This window comes from Athene noctua, chromosome 3, assembly GCF_965140245.1.
Source record: "Athene noctua chromosome 3, bAthNoc1.hap1.1, whole genome shotgun sequence".
Taxonomy (NCBI): Eukaryota; Metazoa; Chordata; class Aves; order Strigiformes; family Strigidae; genus Athene; species Athene noctua.
In genome coordinates, this window is record NC_134039.1 from 72,922,678 (window position 1) to 72,929,612 (window position 6,935).

The following is a 6,935-nucleotide window of genomic DNA, read 5'->3' on the forward strand; positions in this document are numbered from 1 at the left end:
AGGATCAATTTTGAACAATTGCAATGAGATCAGACCAGGATTCCCTGGGTGTTAGGACCTGTGGGGAGGTGCAGATGACTTCTGATAGCAAAGCAGTCTTCTGCTACTACTATGAGAGTTCAGAATGCTTATGGAAATTCATTGTAAAGCCTGTAGGTTTCCAGGGCCTGCAGCCCATCCCATTACTGGCTCCAGGCTTCTTGTGCACAGAAGTCTCATCAAACACACTAACCATGACTTTAGGGCTAGCTGGAACATGGATTTGAGGACATGTTAAAGAGGTCCAACTGTATAATCTGTCCATTTTCTTTTCATCTTGGTAGCTGCAGTTTATACATAAATCATGTAGGCTGTGCTTAGGAAGATCCAAGTTTCAGGACGTCTTCTGGTGGATCACTTTAATTCAATCCAGCTGATAGATGTCATTCTATCTAGACTAGATGAAGGAAAGCTTGGATCCGTGTGGTAGCATAATGCAAGTATTTAAGCTTTCACCACTGCAGGTGGGTCTGGAGTTCAGCATTCACAAAACCAGCATGGGTTGTAGATGGTGCTGGGCTTGAGCACAAACTCAAACCCAGGACTTATGAACAGTATAGGCATAGCCAGAGAAAAGGCTGGCTGATCATGGAGATCAGAACAACATCTGAGGGTGTGATAGGATTGAGAGTATGTTGCACCCTCTTTACTTGCTGGTGCTGGCTGTATGTGCCAGTGCAAACTGCAGAGTTGGGCACAAAAGCAATGACTACTGCTCAAGTAGTAGTTCACCTACTTAGGTGGAAAGCAGCATGTGAAAGTAATGTGGTTACTAATGCCATAGCTGAGTGTGAGTATTGTGAGGGAAGAGAAGAGCTGCTGTTCCTCCACCCACCTGATGAATCTTGTGGCCACGCTTTAACCAGCCACTTAATGAATTTTACTATCATCCCTGGTACCTGTCAGAAGGATCCATACCATCCAACTCAGGCACAGATATGTAAATGGATAGTATCTCCTCCAATAGGTCTTGAAAAGCATCAGCCTCTCTTCCCTGACTTTGCAGAGAACATGGGCATTTGCTATTAGATGTTCACTAACTAAATTAGATGCCTAAGGCTCTGTCTGTGTAAATGTTTTGGTTCAAAGTTATAGTATTATTTTGAAGTGAACTCCCTGATTACCCCCACTTACGGTATGTAGATTTGGTATGCAAAACAGTTTTAGTGTCTGTGAGTGTCTTCCTTTAAAAGCAGACTTAATCAGAAGCCCAACCCCAACTGCAACACCAAATGTGCTCCAACCCCTGATGAAGATACTAGGATCTGAACCAATGAGCAGGCTGCATAACCACAAAGTCCTCCAGCAAGTACTGAACATGCACAAGCTACTAGAAGTCTCCCAAAACCACTAAATGCTTCTGCAACATCCTGAATGTGTCTCCCGCAGTACAAAGGACCTGCTGCATTTTCAGTTTTTCTTGAAACTGCCAGCCCTCAGTTCCTTGTGACTCTTGTTCCTTATCAGTCACTTAACTCATCCTCTGTCTTGGAAACCTTGACTTTCTTTACCCTGAGTTCTGTTGCTTTCCCCAGTCTTTGCTGCTCTTCTCTATTATCTTCCCTTTCCTACTGTTGTCTTCTGCAATGGTAACACCTATGCAATCAGCATCCCAGAAATACAGTGAGTGTGCAACTGGAGGCCCTGGGAAACTGATGTGACCCATTAAATGTGCTTTGAGAGAGTGAGAAGTATACCCAGCAGCAACATAACCCAGTGTCAGTACTGGGAGGCTGCTAACTGCTGAATGGGGCCTCATTAAATTGGGAAGATGATGGGGCCTTGCTCTTGAAGATCCAGACAAATGTCTGGGGTTGGCATGACCGATGCAGACAGCTCACATCAATCTTTGGGTGTGAGTGGACGGCGCAGCCTGTTCAGCACCAGGAGAAGAGTTTGGAGGGTCATGCTGCTTCTGGCACTTCTTTGGGGCCCCTGGACTCCACTGTACCTTGATGTGCAAGGACACATCAAGGGACATGTTTTTGATGCTCTTTCCCACCCTGTCTGTAATCACGGGAACAGCATCAATGGACCAGCTTCCAGCCCCAGGTGTATGCTGGGTGACAGCTCCAGTGCTGTACATCTGTGTCTAACCCCTGGAGTCACTCCTTTCCAGTTTCTTCAGGGTGAGCCCATCACTCAGAAAATAACTTTCCTCCAGGTCTATGTATCAGAGCATGTCTTCTGGATGCATGAACACACAGGGATCTCAATACAAGTTTAGATCAAGCTAAGTAAATCCCACAGCTTCAACTAAAAGGAATCTCAAATTGTACAAGTGTGTATTAGCAGACTGCCTAGCTATGGGACCCAGCAGACCACATAAATGTGCAAAACCAAGCCAAAATAGTAAGGGAAGCTACCGAGAGACAGGGGTAAAGACAAGAAACATGCCTCTACCCTCTAGCTTACCTTTTTTATAAGGACTGAAATATTTCCTGAATGCATGGCTGCTTTTTGGCAGGGATGCCTGGGAAGAGCTTTTTGAAAATGGGTTGGAATTCGGACCTCGGGGATGAGGGAGGGGCTGGCCCAGGCATCCAGGGCAGCCATAAGGGAGGGGATGGGTTGGAACCAGCTCATGGGCTTGTCCTCAGGCTGGAGAAGTGGATGGACACTTGGCCATTCCCTCCAGTGAAAGGCAGGCTGACACCTTTCATACATAGGAAGGATGTGGCTGAGCTTTCCAGTCCTTGGTTACCCTGTTGGCTTTGCTGGAGTGACCACAGCAACATTGTCACCCATTCACCCCTTGATATTTCAGCCTCCTCTTCACTCCTTCACAATTCCCCTTTCTGTGAGGTAGACTACAAAATGGTGGCGGAGGTGATAAATGCAAATTATCTTACAAAGTGGCTGAAGGCAGGAGCTTTCCTTTTGCCTTTCAAAATCCCACAGAACTGATACCAGAGCTGTGTCCCAGACAGAATATATGTACCCATAAAACTGTGCTCCCCAGCTCTCACTAATACTGAAACCACTGGCATGTTAAAGCACTTTGTTACTAATGGCAACCATTTTCTGCTAGTCTAATTTCTGTCCTTTCAAAGAGTGGGAAGGGGTAAAGTAGCATTTCTTGTTTGCTTAGGAAGCTCCAGTGTCCTTTACATTCCTGCATGGATCAGTTCCCCCCTCTGCTGCTTTTGCAGACCACAGTCATGGCCAGTGGTTTATCAGCTCAGCTGCCCCTGGTGCAGAGGGTTTTCTGGATAGCTGCCATAACCCAGTCTTTCCCCACGCTGGTAGCTGCTCCCAGCCTGTCCAAGCATGCAGTGTGAGACCCATCTGCCTTCTGTTAACCGGCCACTCAGCGACTCATTTTCCCCTATGTCCTGGTTTCTGCTGGGATAGAGAACATTTTTCTTCTTAGTGGTTAGAATAGTGCTGTGTTTTGGATTCTGTATGGGATTTGGTATGAGAAGAATGTTGATAATACACTGATGTTTTCAGTTGTTGCTAAGAAATCAAGGACTTTTCAGCTTCCCATGTCATGCCCGTGTGCAGGTGTACAAGAAGGTGAGGGAGGAGAGCCAGAGAAATGGACCCAAATTGACCAATGGAATATTCTATATCATGTAACATCATGCTCAGTGTAGAGACGAGGGTTGGCCAGGGAGCTTGCTGTCTAGCTTTCTGGAGTTTTGAGATCTCTTCTCTGTGCTTGCTAGTTGGGAACAGGCTGGGCATTGGTTGGCAGGTGGTGAGCAATTGCACTGTGCAATACTCATTGTATTTTCTATCATTACTATTATTTATTTTTAAAAAATTATTTCAGTTATTAAATTGGTTTTATCTCAACCTACAAGTTCCTTAACTTTTGTCCCTCCAATTCTCTTCCCTATCAACTCAGGCAGGGGAGGGTGAGCAAGTAGCTGCATGGTGTTTGGCTGCTGGATGGGTTTAAAACATGACACCTCTGCAGAAATATTTTGTCTAGCTCAGAGATAAAAATAACTCACAGTTCTCTAGGGACAGATCCTCGAGATATGTTCTCAAGAGAAAAGCACTGAGCAGAAGAACAAATAAACCAAAAGAGTACAACTCTGTGATAAATGGATTACCTTTGAATGTACCTGTATGGTCTGAGAATAAAATTACCAGAAATGGCAACAACTATTGTTTTTCCAGTCTGTCTTGTTTTTTCAGTTGTTGTTCCAACTCTTGCAGAACAGGCAAATCACGGAATCACAGAATCGTCTAGGTTGGAAAAGACCTTGAAGATCATCCAGTCCAACCATTAACCTAACACTGACAGTTCCCAACTACACCAGATCCCTCAGCGCTATGTCGACCCGACGCTTAAACACCTCCAGGGATGGGGACTCCACCACCTCCCTGGGCAGCCCATTCCAACACCTAACAACCCCTTCTGGAAAGAAATGCTTCCTAATATCCAGCCTAAACCTTCCCCGGTGCAGCTTGAGACCATTCCCTCTTGTTCTATCACTTATTACTTGGTTAAAGAGTCTCATCCCCAGCTCTCTGCAACCTCCTTTCAGGTAGCTGTAGAGGGCGATGAGGTCTCCCCTCAGCCTCCTCTTCTCCAGACTAAACCCCCCCAGTTCCCTCAGCCGCTCCTCATACGACCTGTGCTCCAGACCCTGCACCAGCTCCGTTGCCCTTCTCTGGACACGCTCGAGTCATTCAATGTCCTTTTTGTAGTGAGGGGCCCAAAACTGAACACAGGAATCGAGGTGCGGCCTCACCAGTGCCGAGTACAGGGGTCAGATCCCTTCCCTGTCCCTGCTGGCCACACTATTGCTGACACAAGCCAGGATGCCATTGGCCTTCTTGGCCACCTGGGCACACTGCTGGCTCCTGTTCAGCCAGCTGTCAATCAAGCCCCCCAGGTCCCTCTCTGACTGGCAGCTCTCCAGCCACTCCTCCCCAGGCCTGTAGCCCTGCTGGGGGTTGTTGTGGCCCAAGGGCAGCCCCCGGCATTTGGCCTTATGGAAACTCCCCCAGTTGGCCTCAGCCCATGGCTCCAGCCTGTCCAGGTCTCTCTGCAGAGCCTCCCTACCCTCGAGCAGATCAACACTCCCACCCACCTTGGTGTCATCTGCAAACTGACTGAGGGTGCACTCGATCCCCTCGTCTAGATCATCCATAAAGATGTTAAACAGGAGTGGCCCCAAAACCGAGCCCTGGGGGACACCACTCGTGACCAGCCGCCAACTGGATTTAACTCCGTTCACCACAACTCTTTGGGCCCGGCCGTCCAGACAGTTTTTTACCCAGTGAAGCGTGTGCCCATCCAAGCCACAAGCAGTCATCTTCGCCAGGAGAATGCTGCGGGAAACAGTGTCAAAGGCCTTACTGAAGTCAAGGTAAATTACATCCACAGCCTTTCCCTCATCCAATAAGCAGGTTGCCCTGTCGTAGAAGGAGATCAGGTTTGTCAAGCAGGACCAGCCTTTCATAAACCCATGCTGACTGGGCCTGATCCTTCATGTGTTGTATGATGGTACTCAGGATGATCTGCTCCATCAGTTTCACGGGCACTGAAATCAAGCTGGCAGGCCTGTAATTTCCTGGATCATCTCTCCGATCCTTCCTAAATATGGGTGTCACATCGGCAAATGTTGCCCCAGGACTCCTATCCCACAGGGCTTGCATCCATAAAGCACTGGGTATAGTGTATCTTGTCAGAAAGTTTTGGGCAGTTTATAGTTCACGGACCAAAAAGACCAAAACCCACTGTCTAATGTGATATGAGAGCTGCTGGGAGGCTGTGTTATGAGGAGATTATATTGCTTGTATCTGGCTTCCCAGGGACTTTTTCTTTCTTGCCTCCCTTAGTGTGCTTCTACAAGAAAACTGGAACCATGTTGCTTAGGCATAGTTTCTAATAATTCAGGGGATTTAAAGATAGCTGTTGGAATACACTGGGTTTCTGAGCACTGCTGGAGAGCCTTATAACTAAAGCAGGACTTAAAATATTGAAGTGACATAATTCCCATTTCAGGTTGATATGTATTAAAACCAAGTGTGAAAACAGGAACACTGACAGATCAACATTTTAAAGAGCTTATAACATTACTGGGAGCTATAGATATGCCTAGTTTAATTGTCAGACTTTTACACTCATACATGAACATTTTGGTCTCTGGAAATTAACCTTTGTCCATCTTGGTGTTATTCAGAGGATGTGAAGGTTTGCTACATAAATCCTGAGACATCCCAGAGACAGCTGGGTGAGATGCTTGGAGGTTTGCATGGATCCTTCTCCACTGCCATGTGCCTCTGCTGCCTGCCCCTAGCCAGAGGGGTGCTGGTTGCAGCATGCATGAAGGGTTTTTCCTTCTGAATTCAGACAAACCTGCTCCCACCATAGTCTTGGAGGATGACATGAGGCACCCCAGAGCATGGGTGCATGGCTTTCTAGGACACATTGCTGCTTAACACAGAGTATGCTTAAATGACTTTCATCTTCCCTGACTTCACTTCCAGCATCAGCTGAGGTCATGGCATATAGTTTCAAGATTGGAAGCAAAGTTATGGAGTAAATCCAAGTCTAAGTGCCAAACCTGCATATCCTTAACAATGAGGGACATTTTTAGTGGCTTGGTATCTCTCACCTGGGATTCTTTCTTCTGTCCTAGCTGGAGGCTGCAGTTCAAGCGTTGCTATGCTTGCTGCATAGCTCACTCAGAACTAAGTTTAAGGTTGGATTAATGGGTTGATGCTCAGCACCTCTGTCCTCTTCCCAGGTCCTTATGTGATGGTGGTCACTGAAAAGCCTCTCACTGTTAAAACTGTGAATTCCTGTCCCCCTTGGTTTTACCTTAAATCTGATCCCTTGATTATTACCGCAAACTAACATGTTTATAATGACGTTACCAAGCATCCCCAGAGCAACAGTTTTTCTTCCTATCCCACAAACTTTTTCTGGG